Genomic DNA, 19,526 nt, shown 5'->3' with positions numbered 1-19,526 from the left:
GATATTTCGGTGGGAGAACACCCCGCCATTTTCAAGGCAAACTGCAACAGGCGACGTACATGCAAATTTAAAACCTCAGTTCTCGGACTTCTGCAGGAAAGATAACACACACACTGAACACTAGTGCCACCAAAGATGACCATAGTCAGAGCTATCGATAGTGAGACTACTAATTCGCAGGTGAGGTAGCATTGAATCTGCCCCTCTGTTTTTTGACAAGGGAGAGAGCCGGATTCCAAACAGAGTTTAAACACTTACAACTAGTGTACGCACAAGTGTGTGCTACCACAGGTATTGCACAAGTGTGGGAGCTTTTCAAAGAGCGATATATTGTAAACAACTCGCACTGGAATCCTGCCAGATACCACTACATTCTAATTGACCCTACTTTCAGTTTCTTCCTGCCAACAGGCATTGCTCCATTTACAGTAAAAAGCGTAATTTGCACAAAAAGTGCACTTTCTAAGTATTACACAATCTGTTGCTGGCTAACAGAACCAGCCCCTGACTACCAATACATTTTGTGAAAACCACACGTCAATAGCATTTTCCATTTCCGCAATTGCAGTGCAAGTTGTAAGTGATTCGCCCTGTATAGCACATTGGGAATACGCTTCACATTACGGATGTGTATACAGATGTAGGACACATTGCTCAAAGTACTTACTAAAACATTTTCTGCCTTTCAGCGCGAGGCCCATAGTGACTCTCTCACAGGTCGTCTTTAACGCGAGACCAGCTATCGATTCTAAGCGGGAGCAACGTCCGCTGAGTCACCCCAGCCGCAGACACCAGACAGGGAGGGTGGGTGTCTGTCTGGCCGCTGTAGACCGGAACTTGCCGCCCTGCGCAAGCGCAGAATGCAGGGACACGTTCGGCCAACGGCGGCGATCAATACAGCTACTAGAAGAGCTCTACAGTGGTGCGAGTACTCTGTAAACCACGATTTACAGGCGTTCTTCTGACACTGTTTTGTTAAACGAAATAACTCAGAAAACCGTTAAAATGATCATCACAGCATTTTACTCTGTGAATCGTCATGTTGCAATTGTGCTCTACACTATACAGTCCGACGACTGCTTTGATGCAGTTCTCCATGCTGCTCTATCCTGTGCACGTCCCTAAAAATGGTTCAAATGGCTCTGAACATTATGGGACTTAACATCTGTGGTCATCCGTCCCCTAGAACTGAGAACTACTTAAACCTAACGTACCTAAGGACAGCACACTACACCCACTCATTACGAGGCAGAGAAAATCCCTGACCCCGCCGGGAATCGAACCCGGGCGCGGGAAGCGAGAACGCTACCGCACGACCACGAGCGTCCCTCCATCTCCGAGTAACTACTACGACGTCCGTTCATTTGAACTTATAGAACATAGTTCTTGCGACTTGTTTTAAGATTTCTCCTTGCTCCATTCAAGGATGGAGCGTGGGGAATAAATGAGTTCTTGTACATCCGTGTGTGAACTGATATCAGCTAATTTCATCTTCACTATCTCGAAGTACGAGACTGAACAAATAATAGCGAGTTCTTTCCCGAAAGCTGATTATAAGTATTTTTTAAGATAACCAGTTTAGAGAATGAGATTTTCACTCTGCAGCGGAGTGTGCGCTGATATGAAACTTCCTGGCAGATTAAAACTGTGTGCCCGACCGAGACTCGAACTCGGGACCTTTGCCTTTCGCGGGCAAGTGCTCTACCAACTGAGCCACCGAAGCACGACTCACGGCTGGTACTCACAGTTTTACTTCTGCCAGTACCTCGTCTCCTACCTTCCAAACTTTACAGAAGCTCTCCAGCGAACCTTGCAGAACTAGCACTCCTGAAAGAAAGGATATTGCGGAGTCATGGCTTAGCCACAGCCTGGGGGATGTTTCCAGAATGAGATTTTCACTCTGCAGCGGAGTGTGCGCTAATATGAAACTTCCTGGCAGATTAAAACTGTGTGTCCGACCGAGACTCGAACTCGGGACCTTTGCCTTTCGCGGGCAAGTGCTTTACCAACTGCGTTACCGAAGCATGACACCCGCACGCTACTCACAGCTTTACTTCTGCCAGTACCTCGTCTCCTACCTTTTTTAACCAATTTTGGTTGAGTAACATCCGTCAGAAGATCGGCGGAAACAAAAAGAAAAATTGCCTCTCATTTAATGCGGAAGCTTCCTAATAATGTTTGAAAAACACATCGTTTATAAGAGTACTGAAATATTAAAAATAGTGAAAAAAAAAACTTTTCATGATTGCACTGTAAATTGCACCTAAATGCAGCGTAAACCACCACAACATCGTTACTAAGCATATCTTGTCAATAGCCAAAGGCTGGTCGGAGCATGGTGAGTATAAAATCGTAGGATACCTATCGCAGCGCGTGCCTGGTTTTATACACCGTCATGCACTGACCGATCTTTGGATATTAACAGGTTGGGATTAGTAATGATGTTGCGGTGTACCAATTACGTTTTAGTACGGTAAGATTCCTACCATTTTTAATGTTTCGAAACTTTTAAGAAAAATTTGTGTTTTTCAATCATTTTTAGGAGGTTTTCACATTCAATGAAGACAATTTTTCTGTTTGTTTCCGTAGATGTGGTGACCGAAATCGGTTCTCGTCTAGTTGCTATCGCGTTATATTCCGATCACGATCATTAAAATTTATAGTATTTAGTACAGATCGATGTCAGGCCTTAACAAAGTCGTTCGTAGTGTCTGCCTACAAAGATTTTACTGAAGGAGTTGGGGCGGTGATAAAACACTGGACTTGTATTCGGGAGAGCGTATAAAAACCCCTGTCCGGCTAGTTTGGTTTAGTTTCTCCTTGGTTAACCCTAAATCGACTAAGGTGGTTTCCAGGCTGGTTGGTCTGAAAAGGCACTACCGATCTCCTTCCCCATTCCTCACCAGTCCGAGCTTGTGTTACCATTCCACTGACCTCGTCGTCGTAGATGATGATCTAATCTTTCCTTACTTTTTGTTTAGATGTTTAAACTTTATGTTACAGAATATCGCTAGTCAATGTAGTCCGTGACTACATTGCCTGTTTCTGTCACAGGGTCATTTTTTCTGTCATCCAATACCTCGAGAGGTACAGTAGGTGTATGCCAGTCTTAAATTTACAATGTGTTGTCTATAGTTCAAGTTAAGTATTTACTTTAATTCTCATACTGGGTCACTATTTGTGCTAACTATTCTAACATATCACTTTACATCTCCCCTTCCCGTCTCCGAGGAGCCAGAAATAGGCTACACTTCCGTCTTTGACTTCTTTCAGTGATGTTTCATTGGAAAATAATACATAGCTGCACCTTTCGTTTTACTAAATTTGATTTTGTGTGTTAGTTTTTAACATTGTCATTGCACACTTCTTCAAATTACTCTGCACCTTCTCTCTTTCCATTATCTACTTTATTATTGCATTTTAGGTCGCACCTGACATCTTTCAAATATGTTGCTGGACTAGGGCACCATTATCTGCACATTTTCAACATCTACAGTGGTGGAAATATTTATTGCATCAGCATGAATTACTTCGTCTTTTTGTCTTTTGCAACAGTCCCATTGTCGCTAAACTTCGTTGACATATTCTTGACTTACTAATCTGACTTCTTCACGCATCTTTTCCAACAATACACAACTCCTTGTTGTTGTCGTTTGGTTTTACAATGAAACCAGTGTTTATACTGCAATTTCGAGTTGAGACTGCAGTGAGAAGATGGGCAGATCAGTTGAATTAACACCAGAAAAGAAAGCTGCTATACTTGCTTATTCGTCTGTTGGTCACAGCACCAGAGAGATAGCCTCTAAGACAGGATTTAATCAGTCTACGATTTCTAGGTTACTGAAAAAATACAGGGAAAAAGGAAATGTTCATCATAAGAACGGAAGAGGTTGGAAAAAGGCGTCTACTGCCAAATAGGACAGGGTATTGAAAAGGCTTTCGCTCAACGACCGTCGCCTGTCATCAACTGAACTAAAGTGAGACTGGGAAGAAATGTGCGACATCTCAGTAACCAGTAGAACTGTAAGAAATAGACTATTGGAGGCTGGACGCTCAGCCCGTCGTCCTAGGAGGAAGCCTTTATTGACCAAGATAATGCGACAATAGCGATTCAAATGGTTCAAATGTCTCTGAGCACTATGGGACTTAACAGCTATGGTCATCAGTCCCCTAGAAGTTAGAACTACTTAAACCTAACTAATCTAAGGACATCACACACATCCATGCCCGAGGCAGGATTCGAACCTGCGACCGTAGCAGCAGCACGGTTCCGGTCTGAAGCGCCTAGAACCTCTCGGCCACAGCGGCCGGCCATGCAGTGTTTCTTTCAACATTAGAATTTATATTTCAGAATAGCAAACAGAATAGCTGACATATCCACTTTCACTCATTTTTCAAGAAAGTGATAAGTTATAAAAAACAAACATTTTTATAGAAACAAAAATTAAGAATAAAAACAAATTGACAAAAATTATTGTGTATATTCATTTCTTATAGAAATCAAGAGAAATCACGTAAATTTAGGTCAGTGATTCAGTGATTGTAACAAAGATTGTTAACTGTAAGAGGTGATGCAATAAATATTTCCACCACTGTAACATCTTTCCAGCACTTTGTTTCAATTTTTTAAATTACTTAACTTATCGTGACTGGAAGGATCTCTCTATTTTCGGAGGGTGTTAGTATGACCTCATCATAAGTGGAGTGTTAAATGACAGACTACCGTAGCACCGTTGTGCTCTAGGGACTAGCGTTGGTGCCTCTGGATCACGGGGTCCCGGGTTCGATTCCCAGCCGGGTTGGAGATTTTCTCTGCCTGGGGCCTAGGTGTTTGTGTTGTCCTCATCATTTCATCATCGTCATCATTTGTGAGAGTTACTAGATTGGATTGTGGAAAGAAAATGGACTGTGTAAGAATTGGGACTTTGCACGGGCGCTGAGGACCGCGCTGATGACCCACAAATCAAACATCATCATCTTCACCTTAGCGGTGTCCGTTGAGGTTCTTGGCCCTTTGATTTCTCTGTTCAAACCTTTAAATAAAAACTGAACAAAATAGGTTGCAGGCAACCACATTGTACATGTGTGGTCCCAGCCGTCACTTTAAACCTTGTTATTATTAACTCGACATAAATCTGATAGATTTTAATCAAACATATTTCGTGTCTTCTCTATCGCACTTTCTGAAGAATGGTAAAAACGTTGTATTTGTTTCCTTTTTTTGGAATCTTTCTTTTTTTTTTTACTTCAACACTGCTTAGTAAACTCAATAAACCTGAGATTAAGCGACGATTTCCATACACCAGCACTTACCTATGTATATAAAAGAAAGTCGTGTTAGTTACACTATTTATAACTCAAGAACGGCTGGACCGATTTGGCTGAAAATTGGTGGAGAGGTAGCTTAGAACCAGGAGACGTACATAGGATACTTTCTATCCCATTCGACCGCTATAAAAATGGTATAACAAAAACGCATATGGCGTGGAATAACAAAACGCAGAAGTCAGCTAAACGTCACCATAAAACGTGGTATACAAAAAACGCATCTGACATGGAATAACAAAACGCAAATGACAGCTAAACGTCTATGGTTAAGTATCAGTATATACCATTAATTAAAAATGCACAATGGCGCATAAACGTGCATTAGTGGCACTTAACCGAACATTGAAAAATCTAAGCAATGACTCGAGATGTTCTTGAGGAGCAATGATTTTACTGTCTGGCGATTTCCGCCAAACACTACCAGTACCTCCAAGATCAACGGCTGCAGACGAAATAAATGCTTGCCTCAAATCATCGAATCTATGGCGCTATGTGAAGAAACTTCAGTTGACAACAAACATGAGAGTTGCATTACTTAATGATACATCTGCTGAAGATTTCTCTGAGCAATTGCTGACTATCGGTAATGGTCGAGTACCTGTCGAAGAATGAGCGGATTGATTTCATTTCCTCATAATTTCTGTAACTTTGTCTCATCAACTTATCACCAAAGTATTCCCAAATATTATTACTAACTACAAAAGTAATGAATGAGTGAGTGAGCGAACAATTTTAGCGGCTAAGATGTAGATGACCTAAATTACATAATTCAAAATCAGATCATTGGTAAAATGCATTTATTCAAATCTATTGAATCTATTGACTGTGTAACAAATTAAGATGAAGCCACCAACTGTCCAATTGAATTTTTAAACTCCTTGGATGCGCCTGGCTTACCACCGCACAATTTACGCCTAAAAGTTGGCTCCGTAGTAATCATGCTTCGAAACATAAACCAACCAAAAATGTGCAACAGTACGTGTTTGGTGGTAAGTAAATTGATGAACAATGTTATTTACGCGACGATACTCAAAGAGAAATTCGAAGGTGTGAATGTTCTCATTCCGAGGATCCCAACTGATATGCCGTTTGAGTTTAAAAGACTTCAATTTCCGATCCGTCTTGCATTCGCCATGACCATTAGCAAATCACAAGGCCAGACCTTGAAAGCTTGTGGTTTAAACCTGGAATATCCATGTTTTTCACATGGTCAATTATATGTGGCATGTTCACGGGTCGGAAGAAAATGGCTCGAAGGGCTCTGAGCACTATGGGACTTAACTTCTGAGGTCATCAGTCACCTAAAACTTAGAACTACTTAAACCTAACTAACCTAAGGACATCACACACATCCATGGCCGAGGCAGGATTCGAACCTGCGACTGTAGCGGTTGCGCGGTTTCAGCTGTAGCGACTGATTGCTCACTATGAGGGATATAAAAGACTTTCACGGTTCCTTTTATGCAGTCCCGGATAAAGGGAAACAGGATGCATTCATGTTGAAGTATGTGAGGGCTTACCTTTCTAGGAACTGCTTAATAGTTTGTTTGTCCACCTTTGGAACGAAATCCATCACTAATTCTGTGTATCGGGGATCCGACAGTTCGTTGGTAGGCTTTTGGAGGTATGTGGCATTAGATGTAGACGTACGGATAAATCGGCCTTAGCGGAACATCTTCAGCAAGAAGGTGACAATGAAATAAAATTCACTTAGACGAGTGTCCTATCAAAACCATCGTGTAATCATGGTTTTCATTAGTAATCAAAACGTCCTCGATCCCGGGTTCGGAATCTGCCACTTCTTACATTTGGATTAATAATCAGCATTGACGGCGGAAGACTTCCGGCATAAGTAGTCACCCTCACTCTGCCAACGACCTTGTCAGTGAGGGTGGAGAAGCGGATAGTGGTTCAGGGCAATCTCTTGTCGTGCAATTCATAATATTGTGTACTTTCACGTTATCAGTGTCAAATGAAATTAACGAGGAATATTGTGCTTCAGGAGAGATGTGGAGGAATCTGAAGGACGTGTACGTAAAACCTATGAAAAAGCACCCTTTGGTAGCCCTGCAATTTCTAAGAGACCATACAAAGGGTTGTCCATTGATCGTGACGGGGGCAAATATCTCACAAAATAAGCGTCAAACGAAAAAACTACAAAGAACGAAACTTCTCTAGTTTGAAGGGGGAAAAAAGATGGCGCTATGGCTGGCCCGCTAGATGGCGCTGCCACAGGTTCAAATGGCTCTGAGCACTACGGGACTTAACTTCTGAGGTCATCAGTCCCCTAGAACTTATAACTACGTAAACCTAACTAAACTAACGACATCACACACATCCATGCCCGAGGCAGGATTCAAACCTACGACCGCAGCGTCGCGCAGTTCCAGACTGTAGCGCCTAGAACCGCTCGGTCATTCGGGTCGGAAGACCATCTGCGTTGTTTGTCCTTGCGCCTGACAATAAAACAAAAAATGTCGTGTATCACAAGGAACTTAATTGAAGAGTGGAATCTGTGCATCAAAAAACGTAAAGAATCATTAAAATACTTAATTTTTTTAGTTATATTTCCTAATAAAAAATTTAACTTAACATCCAAAATCTGATTATTTATTGGCTTTAAGGCGGAACAGAGTTCGCCGGGTCAGCTAGTTTATTTATGTTATTTGCGCCAGCGGCTTTATTACGTATCATTCTCTTCTTTCATTGTTATTTTATCTACGGTGTTTTACTAAATCCAATTGTCACTGTTTTATAGTACTTACTTATACATTTTGGAAACCAACTCTCAGTCTCTCACCTTTTTTTCAGCTTATGTGCTCAAGAATCTTAAAAGTCTATTTTTGGTGACCACATGCATCTGTTTCAATACCTTTCAAGTTTCTTTCTGCAACTCTTTTCGTAAAAATTTTTAGTAGACTTTCGTTTTGGTTGATTTTTGTTAGACATAATGCCTCATTTTCTGCTGTACTTTTGGTCAGAAGCTTGTTGTAAGCTGTATATTTTCTTTAACACGCTATACACGGTGATCATTAATAAAATCGACATGCTGCAGGGACGGATTCCTGACTGGAAATTGAGGAAAAAATGTCCTATGAACATCAGCATGAATTTCGTAAAGACGATCGTGTGAAACCCAGCTCGCGCTTTTCGCCCACGAGACTCAAAGGGCCATAGACACGGGTTCCCAGGTGGATGCCGTGTTTCTCGATTTCCGCAAGGCGTTCGATACAGTTCCCCACAGTCGTTTAACGAAAAAACTAAGAGCATATGGACTATCAGACCAATTGTGTGATTAGATTGAAGAATTCCTAGAGAACGGAACGCAGCATGTCATTCTCAATGGAGAGAAGTCAAAGTATGAGTGATTTCAGGTGTGCCGCAAGGGAGTGTCGTAGGACCGTTGCTATTCACAATATACATAAATGACCTTGTGGATGACATCGGAAGTTCACTGAGGCTTTTTGCGGATGATGCTGTGGTATATCGAGATGTTGTAAAATGGAAAATTGTACTGAAATGCAGGAGGATCTGCAGCGAATTGACGCATGGTGCAGGGAATGGCAATTGAATCTCAATGTAGACAAGTGTAATGTGCTGCGAATACATAGAAAGAAAGATCCCATATGATTTAGCTTCAATATAGCAGGTAAGCAACTGGAAGCAGTTAATTCCATAAATTATCTGGGAATACACATTAGGAGTGATTTAAAATGGAATGATCATATAAAGTTGATCGTCGGTAAAGCAGATGCCAGACTGAGATTCATTGGAAGAATCCTATGGAAATGCAATCCGAAAACAAAGGAAGTAGGTTACAGTACGCTTGTTCGCCCACTGCTTGAATACTTCTCAGCAGTGTAGGATCCGTAACAGATCGGGTTGATAGAAGAGACAGAGAAGAATCAACGGAGAGCAGCGAGCTTCGTTACAAGATCATTTAGTAATCGCGAATGCGTTACGGAGATGTTGATAAACTCCAGTGAAAGATTCTGCAGGAGAGACGCTCAGTAGCTCGATACGAGCTTTTGTTGAAGTTTCGAGAACATATCTTCACCGAGGAGTCAGGCATATGTTTCTCCCTCCTACGTATATCTCGCGAAGAGACCATGAGGATAAAATCAGAGAGATTAGAGCCCACACAGAGGCATACCGACAATCCTTCTTTCCACGAATAATACGAGACTGGAATAGAAGAGCGAACCTATAGAGGTATCAAGGTACCCTCCGCCACACACCGTCAGGTGGCTTGCGGAGTATGGATGTAGATGTAGATGTGTTTTGAAATTCATCGTTGTCACGGTAGTTGGCGCTGACGACTGAAAGCTCCTCCGACCACGTGCCGTGTGTTCCTCGCGTGTTGCAGGCTGTGTGATTGACCAGCGTACTGTAAGCAGCAGAATGGTCTGGTAATCGTGTCGGGAACAATGCGAGATAATGTCTGTGTACGGCCAAGCAAATGGAAACGGTCGAGAGGCAGCATGGCTAAATCAAAACAAGTACCCTCACAGACACCAACCACGTCACACATTTCAAGCCCTTTTTGGGCGTTTGTGTGATCATGGGTCCTTTCAGACAGACGAACGTACAGGGAGGCAGCGGACTGTGCGTACACCAGATTTGGAGGACCGTCCTACTTCTTGACCGTTTCGATCTGTTTGGCCGTACACGGACACTATCTCAGCTTGTTCCCAACATGAATACCAGACCATGCCGCTGCTTACAGTACGCTCCGCCAGTCACACAACCTGAAACACCGAAGAAAAACACGGCACGCAGGCAGACGAACTTTCATTCATCATGGGACATTTACCGTGCCAATGACGCATTTCCGAACACATCTTCAAGGACCATTTTTTCCTCTATTTCCAGCCAGGGACCTGTCTCTGCAGTTCTTCGGTTTTATTAATGTTAACCCTGTATGTAAACAGCAGGTTCTGAGATTCTACAAATACAAGTGTAATTCGAAAAGTCCAGGCTCCTTTTTTTCATAGGTACATAGATCTGTTTATTTCTACAATGGTGTACATCAGTTGACAGCTTGAACGTTTAGCTATTTTTCGACATAATCACCATTTATGTCAATGCATTTTTCTAGACGCTGTGGCGTATGCCCATGTCATACCAGCTCGTCGCCATGCTGTTCAGAAAGTTATGAACCTCTTCTTTCACCTCGTCGTCTGAGCTGAATCGCTTTCCGGCCAAATGTTCTTTTAACCTAGGGAACAGGTGATAGTCACTGGGCGCCAAGTCAGGACTATAGGGTGGGTGGGTGATTATTAGACCGCGGATTTTAGGTAAAAACCTATTTTGTTCCTGAGTTCCTATTTGCATAAAAATGTGTACTTATGCGTTTCATGACCATTTACATTTAATAGCGTTAATTCTATAGAACCCGAAAAAAGCCTACTTCGACGTTAGTGCCTATTTTTGCCTATTTCGGCTTTAATATCCTAAAAAGTGCCTATTTCATCATGTAAGACAGTCAATCGTAGGATGAAACGAGGATTAGCTAAGGACCTTTTGGTCAACAGAGTGTCACTTGATAGACTTGAAGTCACTGGTGCTTCATAGCAGAGAGGCACTGTACAGGGTGCTTCACAATTCTTATTACAGGCTTCTAGGAGTTGTAGAGGGTACTTTGTAGACAAAGATATCACGAGGAACGCATTGTAGGGAATATCACTTTCAAGTATCCTGCTTCAAGGTATGCACATAGTGGAGGTAATGAGCTCTGACCTATGTTCTGAAGGAGCCCATGACACGCACAATGATTCGAGTGCTTGTTGTCGCGTTCTCCTCTGCGTGATGAAGGACGTCCTCTTCAAAGTTGAGAGTGCGGTGTGTCTGTGAAGCACCACAAAAAAAACCTTCCTAGTGACGAACGTACCAGTTTCTCGGAGCCGTTGTTGTAGCCGGACGAAAATGGCGTGGTCAACGAGATCCACGAGATACACGGGCCTTATGGCGTGCATCACAGAACGTAAAACTGCAGATTTTAGGACTTCCAGCGACGTCTGCGGCAGGGAGCAAGTTACTATTTCAGAACAGTATAGTAATTCCTAACTACGCATTTAAATGCATGCAAGCTCTCTATAAAACATGGCAAAGATTGTTAACTAAAAAAATTAGAAGTAAAAAGCTATTAATGCGTAAACCGCAATTTTCATATCATAATTACCGCGGTCTTAGGCGCCTTGGCACGGTTTGCGCGGCTCCCTCCGACGGAGGCAGGACCCCTCTCTTGGGCATGGGTGTTTGTGTTGTCCTTAGCGTAAGTTAGTTTAAGTTAGATTAAGTAGTGTGTAAGCCTAGGGACCGATGACCTCAGCAGTTTGGTCCCATAGGACCACCACCAACACGTATCACAATTAATGCTCGATAACTCGTTTCGGTTGCTATCTGCAACTATCTTCATATAGTTCAAAATACGATAAGGCGGAGAATAAGCATTGGAAAGCGTCGTTAGCTGTAGTAATACAACATTACGCATTTGTAAGTATCAAAACAACTACAGTACGTCCTTGAAAATGTCGCTGTGAGCTAGCCAAGTTGTAGACGGTAATTTCGCAGGTTGAGGGTCATATAGGAAATTGTCCAGTTGTGTGAGCAGAAGTTGGATCGATAGTTGCAGCTCATACAGTTGGACAATTTCCTGTATGACCGTTAACGTGAGAAATTACCATCTACAACCTGGCTTGCCCACGGTGACGTTTTCAACTGCGTACTGTTATTGTTCTGGTACTTACGAATGCATATTGTTTTTTGACTACAGCTAACGATGCTTTCCAATGCTTATTCAGCGCCTTTTCATATTTTGATCGATCTGAAGATGGTTGCAGATAGCAACCGAAATTAGTTATCGACATTAATTATGCTGGAAAAATTGGGGTCTATTCATTAAAGGTTCTTACTTTTAAATTTTTTTATTTAATAATCCACATTTAAGGCCGCTGTCTCCCCCCCCCCCCCCCCCCCCCACCACCACCACTACCACCGGCACCGGACGTACTCGCGATGTGTCAGACAGGGCAATTCGTGTAGCGTCACAAGGTCATTGTGGGGCATATATTTTTCGTGTGTACCGCGAACATGGAATGTGACGTCATAATTACAACAAGGACTGCGAAGGCGTTCTCTTCTCAGTTTGTGTGGATACTGTAAAGTGGGAGATTCAAAATGGTACATTTCCGAATATGGATTCCTCTACAACATCTTCATAACATCGAGCAAAGTGACACAAGTGTTAAAGACACTGGCTCGCACACAGGAGGACGGCGGAACACATTCCTGCCAGGGCATTTAGGTATAGGTGTTCCATGATCCCCCTTGCTTGCTTAAGGTAAATGACGAATCGTTCCACTGAAAAAGGAGATGGCCTATTTCATCCCCAATGTTTCTGTCTTTGTGTGCTTCGTCAGTAATGACATTGTCGTCTACGGGAGCATTAAAATCTGATGTTCTCTCCTTCCTTGATAACTTCAATGCACTTTTTATAATTTTTGTTTTTATTTTATCGTTTATATTTATGGATGTAGGTAATTTGTGAGCGTAAAAACAATAATTTCGTATTAAAAAATTGCTGCTGCGCATCATGATTAAAATACAATCCATGTGCGACGTGCTTTAGGTCATAATTTTGTTTTCGATTGAATTTCATTACGGTATAACATCTGAAATGTAATGTTTGTTTCGTTTAAATCGCAATCTCGCTTTGGTAACACAACTCCACTGCTGTCATATAAAGGCATGAAATTTTGTCTATTACATACATGAATACCCTGGCCCTTATGAAAGTAACTATTCGGCTTGGTATTGATTAAGAGAGTTGTTGGATGTCCTTCTGAGGGATATCGTTGCAAATTCTCTTCAGTTGTCGCGTTAGGCTGTCAAAATCCCGAGCTGGTTGGGGCCCTGCAATATAATCTCCAGAAGTTCTCAATCGGGTAGAGAACCGGCGACCTTTCTTACGAAGGGAGGGTTTGTCAACCACGAAGACAAGAAGTAGAAAGAAACTCCCGCCGTGGACGGGCATTATCTTGCTGAAATGTAAGCCCAGGATGCTTACCATGAAGGGCAACAAAACGGGGAATATAATATCATCAACGTACCACTGTGCAGTAAGGGTGTCGCGGATGGCATCGAAAGGGGTCCTGCTGTGGAAAAATTGCACCTCAGGCCATCATTCGTGTCTGTTGGGCCTTACGGCGAGCAACACTCAGGTTGGTTTCCCACTGGTGGCTGGGGCGTCTCCAGACGTCTTCGCAGTCACTGGAGCTCAGTTCGAAAAGGGACTCACCACTGGAGACAGCTCTGCTCGGGGCAGTGAGATACCAGCTGAAGACGCTTCTGGAAACGAACCGAACAGCGGTGGGATTACAACCCTACTGTTGCCCGCCTTACGGTCCGACAAACACCAGTGGTGGTCTTGGGTGCCATTTCTTTCCATAACTGGACCCCTTTGGTTGTCATTTGCAGCGCCGTTGCAGCACAGCGACACGTCGACGATATTCTGGGCCCAGTTTTGTTGCTCTTCATGGCAAGCCATCCTTGGCTTACATTTCAGCAAGAAAATGCCCACCTGCACACGGCGAGAGTTTCTACTGCTTGACTTCGTTCTTGCCGTTCCACACCTTGGCGAGCAAGGTCGCCGGATCTCACTCCAGTTGAGAGCGTTTGGAGCAGTATGGGCAGGGCCCTCCAACGAGATCGGGATTTTGGCGATCTAACGGGGAAACAACCACTTACAGATAAAGCGCACCAAAATAAATGAACAAACACACAACAGATGCTTTAGTGCTTAGAGTGGATTAATAGTTCGGTAGCTGGTTTAGGATTTTATTGTAGTTTTGTCATAGAAGAAGTAGTAGTATTATTAAATACAATTAAGTATCAGAAATAAATAGGTAATATATAAATTTGTTGCTATCCAAGAAAATGTGATTTGTGTGGAGCATTTTAGCTTTTCAGGCAATAGGCTGTAATTATGAAGAATAAATAAACAAATAAAATAACTGATCCAACGCGTTAATTGTACATAATTTGGCGCGGTATCCCTCAGGAGAACATCTGACAACTCTATCAATCAATGCAAGCCGAATAACTGCTTGCATGAGGACCAAAGTTGGGCCAACGCATTATTAACTTCCTCAATTTGTTAAGCTCTTTCTTATCATCCAATTTTTATGGAATTGTTCTCATATGTCTGTGATGATGATGAGGTCCCATACCCCGAGGAGCGTAGGATTACGACGCGGGAGACCCGCACCGCCGACTAGGCAAGATCCTAGCCGAGGTGGTTTGCCATTGGCTTCCTCCGACCGTAATGGGGATGAATGATGATGATGAAGACAACACAACAACACTCAGTCATCTCGAGGCAGGGAAAAATCCCGGGACACCGTGCGAGAACGCTACCGCAAGACCACGAGCTGCGGCATATGTCTGTCTGTACATGTAAATCATATATACCGATTTCCATCCCATTCGGGTAATTATTTCTTGGTGTGTCTTTTTTAGTCTTAGAGTGTATTACCGTTCGTATTATGTATGAAAAATGGTTTAAACGGCTCTGCGCCCTAGAACGTAGAACTACTTAAACCTAACTAACCTAAGGACATCCATGCCCGAGGCAGGATTCGAACCTGCGACCGTAGAACCGCTCCTAGAACCGCTCGGCCACCGCGGCCGGTTACATTATGTATGAGCAACATCATAATGGTACGTCAGAAGGCAGGTTCTCGCTTTTGTATAACACAGGAATCCCTCCAGGTTGGATATTAAATACTCCTTGTGGATATCCCAGCTAGTAATGCTGCGTCAGTTTTTTTCTCCTGGCCTTCCATATCACGGGTTAAGCCCACGACGAGATTTTGCAGCCCAATACGCCACACATCATGACATAAGTGAAACTGTAAAGAAAGTATGATACAATTTGTTTCAATATCAGGTTCCATGGCCTGTTAAGCCCCCAAGGGCACTGAATTTATATTAATTTAGAGGCTATGACTAACCTCGCATTTATGCGCAGCGAATGTGGGAACATACCGAGTCAAAAGTTAAACTTATGCTACAACACCCAAGGCCTCAATGGCTACGTATGTTTTAGGAAATTGCAATCAATCATTAATATTATTTGAAGAGCTTGTAGATTCAGATGTTATCCCCAAAACTGCTGCAATACGTATATTCGTTAAGCAAGGAAGTTGTGTAGTTTGACACCTGAGGACGTCGCAGATATTTTATTACGGGAGAGCAGACAACCATGCAAATATTCTGCAGAAACGGCATGGCGCTTTTCCACATGGCGTACTGGAAGCTTTGGATGAAGCCAGTCAGGTAGCTGCAATATTTCTTGATTTCCGAAAAGCATTTGACTCAGTACCACAACTACGCTTATTGTCAAAGTACGATCATATAGTGTATCGTGTGAAATTTAGACTGGATTGAGGACTTTTTAGTAGGGAAGACGCAGCACGTTGCAAAGATTGGCATTTTGTTTTAAACGTTCAAAAATGTAAAATTTTGCCCTTCACAAAACGAAAAAACGCAGTATCCTTTGACTATAATAAAAATGAGTCACTACTGGAACCGGTCATATCATACAAATATACGGGTGCAACACTTTGTAGGGATATGAAATGATCACATAAGCTCAATCGTGGGTAAATCAGGTGTTAGACATCGGTTTATTGGTTGAGTACTGGGGAAGTGCAATCAGTCTACAAAGGAGAATGCTTACAAATCACTCGTGCGACCGGTCCTAGAATATTTCTCAGGTGTGTCGGAATCCGTACCAAATAGGACTAACAGGGTATATTGAACGTATACTGGAAAGGGCAGCCCGAATGGTCTCAGGTTTGTTTGATGCGTGGGAGTGTCACAGAGATAGTGAAGGAACGGAACTGGAAGATTCTTGAAAATACACATAAACTAACCGGAGAAAGCTTGTTAACACAGTTTCATGAACCGGCTTTAAATGATGACTCTAAGCATACATTACAGTCCCCTACGTGTCGCTCACATAGGGATCGTGAGGAAATGATTAGAATAATTACAGCACACACAGAAGAATTCAAACTATCGTTCTTCCCGTGCTCCAAACGTGAATGGAACGAGAAGAGACCTTAATAACTGGTACAAATCGACGTGCCCTCTGTCCTCTTGTTTGCAGAGTGTAGATGTAGATGTCGATGTAGATGTAGAACCACTACTGTGATTGACGCGGTGTGTGTGGTGTGCCTTCTTTTGAGAGGGAATTCATGGCGTCTGTAACAGACGTCATTGGGTACCCGTCATCTTGGAAGTCTTTAAGGGAAACTGATTATCAACATACTCTCACCCAAGTTGAAAATCAGTTGATCCAACGTCGGATAAAATCTCGTAGTGTATCGTGGATGATGAACGTGAAGCGCAATCCTACAAAATCTCATTGGACAAGCAGATATTTGATTCGCGGACTGAAGTGATTGATACAGCGGATAATGAGGGGATCGAGTACTTTTCGTTCCTACAGAGCGTGTTTCGAAGGTGGGAAGTAAGTTATTGAGAAACCAGTGCTTATGTTTTGCAAGCGTAAGGAAGAGTGTTCGTGTAGCGGTAGGAGAGCTGCCGGGATGTTTCTCCATAGCTGGCGGAGCGCCGCCACACGCATTTCGCCGTCAGCGTTCCCGGCCAATGAACACATCTCACTTCTACAGTACGGTTCTGCCAAACGTAGCGACGTTGCAATGACCACGTGCATACGTATGTTTTTTACTGAATTAATTCGCTAATGTATTTACAGTGTCGTCCAGCCCTGTAAAAAGATCTCTGTTTTCGTGGATGATTGAAACTCATTGTAGTGAACATTATTTACAGACGACCAAATAATAATGGCTGAAGGCGAAGACGATTTACAAAGATATACATGCAAACTTCAAAACATTGTCACAAAATACATTGTGAAAGTGAAAGAAAGTTAAAGACTGTACCTGGAACAAGGTCGACAGTAAAAATTCCAAAAAATAACAGCGTAATAATAAAACAGGTGACATACTATATATATATATATAACGTAATTCAGAAACAAACAAAGATAGCCAAAAGTTTGACGTAATATGATAAATTACATGAGATATTAAAAGAAAGTTTGACAAATTAATGAAAAAAGTCAAATCAGACTTCACAATAAGACATCAAAACTGGCTTTTTCATATGGCGGTGAATACTGCACTTCTACGCCAAAATGGTAAAGACAGAAGAAACAGTGCACAGAAAGGATTCTTTTATTCCACAACTGGCGTAACTTTAGGGAGAGAATGAGAAGTAAAAACATGGAAATAATGGCCCGTAAAAGAAATTGTACACCATCTGCAAACGTAGTAATCCAAATAGCACAACAACATTACCAGAGTGGCAGAGAATATGTTGCCATCTGAAGTGCTCCAATAAGAGTCCCAGCGAAGGACAGATACAGATATCGTCGACATGTTGAACAGTTTGTGTAGTCACAGAACGGGACATATCGAGCACTGATAACGGTGTAAGGATGGGGTTTATGTTTCTTTTTTTTTCTTTTTTGCTTATTATTGAATTGAGAACAACTGTGTGAGGTGAAATGACAAGCTTTATGTCGCAATATTTCTCACCAAATTACAGCTTTTCACACGGTTTTCAACTCGCGAACATAAAAACAGTGCAATGGATAACGCATCTTACCAACATCAAAAAGTGAAATAAGTTTTTACACAACAATATTAACTCTCTAAAAGAACATTAATCTTAAGCACAATATTATGAAAGTTTAATTGGAAGTTTCTTTACATTAATCCTAAGCGCAATGATATGAACGTTTAATTGGACGTTTCTTTACAAAATTGCTCCTACACATACGTTATGATGTTGGTCGGTACTACGAAACTCGTCCGATTCCGGTTAAAAGTTCGATACTATTTAGGATGACAATCAAGTCTTCAGTGGATGGTTAGTCACGTGACAAATTTGAGCGCAAGATTACCCAAGGCCGCTCGAGTTTATAGTGGATGCAAGCTGGTGAACCAACAACCTCTGCACGCGGTACTTACTTTAAGCTGCGACTTGCTGCTATCTGCAAGGACACTTTTTCCCACTGAAAGTCCTACAAAACTAATCTGGCCTTTGCTGAACTTTCCAGCAGAAACTTTCCCTATGTTTCTCGTTATGCGAGAAAACATGTACTCAGCCCTAGTCTTATTATGTGACGATATAAAGGCGCATGGTTAGAGCAGCGTGCATATTATAGTGGTCTCTCAGTTCTCGCAAGAACAATTAACTAATTTGGCTGATTCATTTCTCCACAGTTGGAGCTAAACGTTTCTACTGCTAATTTTAGGTGGAGTGCAGCCGCTGTGAACGCAGTGTCCACACCAATTTCTCCTCTACGTCCTACGGAACGTAAAGAGCTCCGTTCTGCACTTGACGCCAGTTCAGAGAAGAGTCCCCCCACAAAATTTCTCTCTTGTCCTACTCGTGGCAGAACTGCCTCCCTCTATTTGGGTTCCTTTTTCACGGTACGGCTTTTTTCGACCAATAGGAGTGTTCTTCTCATCTTGTAAAAACAGCCTCTACCAATCGCAACGTCCCTTCTCTCAAACTGCTTCGAAACTTCAGTAGTTTTCTCCTTCCTTGTGAGTTTCCGCCAATCGGACATTTTGTGCCCGTTCTAGACGCCCAAAGTATATTGACCTTTCCGGGTGTCGGACTCGCTGGACGAAATTGCGTCACTTGCTTTAGTTCGTACCACGTTGGAATTTCGAAACGCAGTTTTCTAAAGCTTCTTCTCTGCTCTTGCACTGATGCCCTCACTACAGGCGGCCCTCCAGCTTGAATCACCTGGCCCGGGGTCGCTGCCCTCCTTTCTGCCACCCCTTTAAGTGGTTGCCGGCTTAACTCCCACAGCGCGGCTTCACTATGCCTTTGTGGAGCTGGCTTTTCAAAACTAAAAGCTACTCGACTTGCTTTCCCTGTTCTACCTTCTGCTCAAAGAAATGCATTGTATAGGAATGGTGTTTTAATTACCGTCGATTGACTGTCATCCCTTTTTGCATTACATATTGACAGGCAGATGTTCTCATAACTGTCGATTTATGTTAGGTGTCATCTTCACCTTCTCATTGCAATTTGTAAAGGTCTCATGTAAGGGGCGTATCTGATCATTTATTCTGCCAACTTACAGCGGT

General features: G+C 42.5%; 1 non-coding gene across 1 annotated transcript; it reads right to left on the bottom strand.

The window, feature by feature from the left end:
* Nucleotides 1-1,649: 1,649 nt before the first annotated feature.
* Trnas-cga (transfer RNA serine (anticodon CGA)) lies at nt 1,650-1,724 on the bottom strand. Its single transcript has one exon. It is a non-coding gene; the product is annotated as a tRNA-Ser (tRNA).
* Nucleotides 1,725-19,526: the final 17,802 nt, after the last annotated feature.

This window comes from Schistocerca gregaria, chromosome 4, assembly GCF_023897955.1.
Source record: "Schistocerca gregaria isolate iqSchGreg1 chromosome 4, iqSchGreg1.2, whole genome shotgun sequence".
Taxonomy (NCBI): domain Eukaryota; kingdom Metazoa; phylum Arthropoda; class Insecta; order Orthoptera; family Acrididae; genus Schistocerca; species Schistocerca gregaria.
Note: the sequence above shows the minus strand (reverse complement) of the source record. Positions and strands in the feature narration are given on the sequence as shown.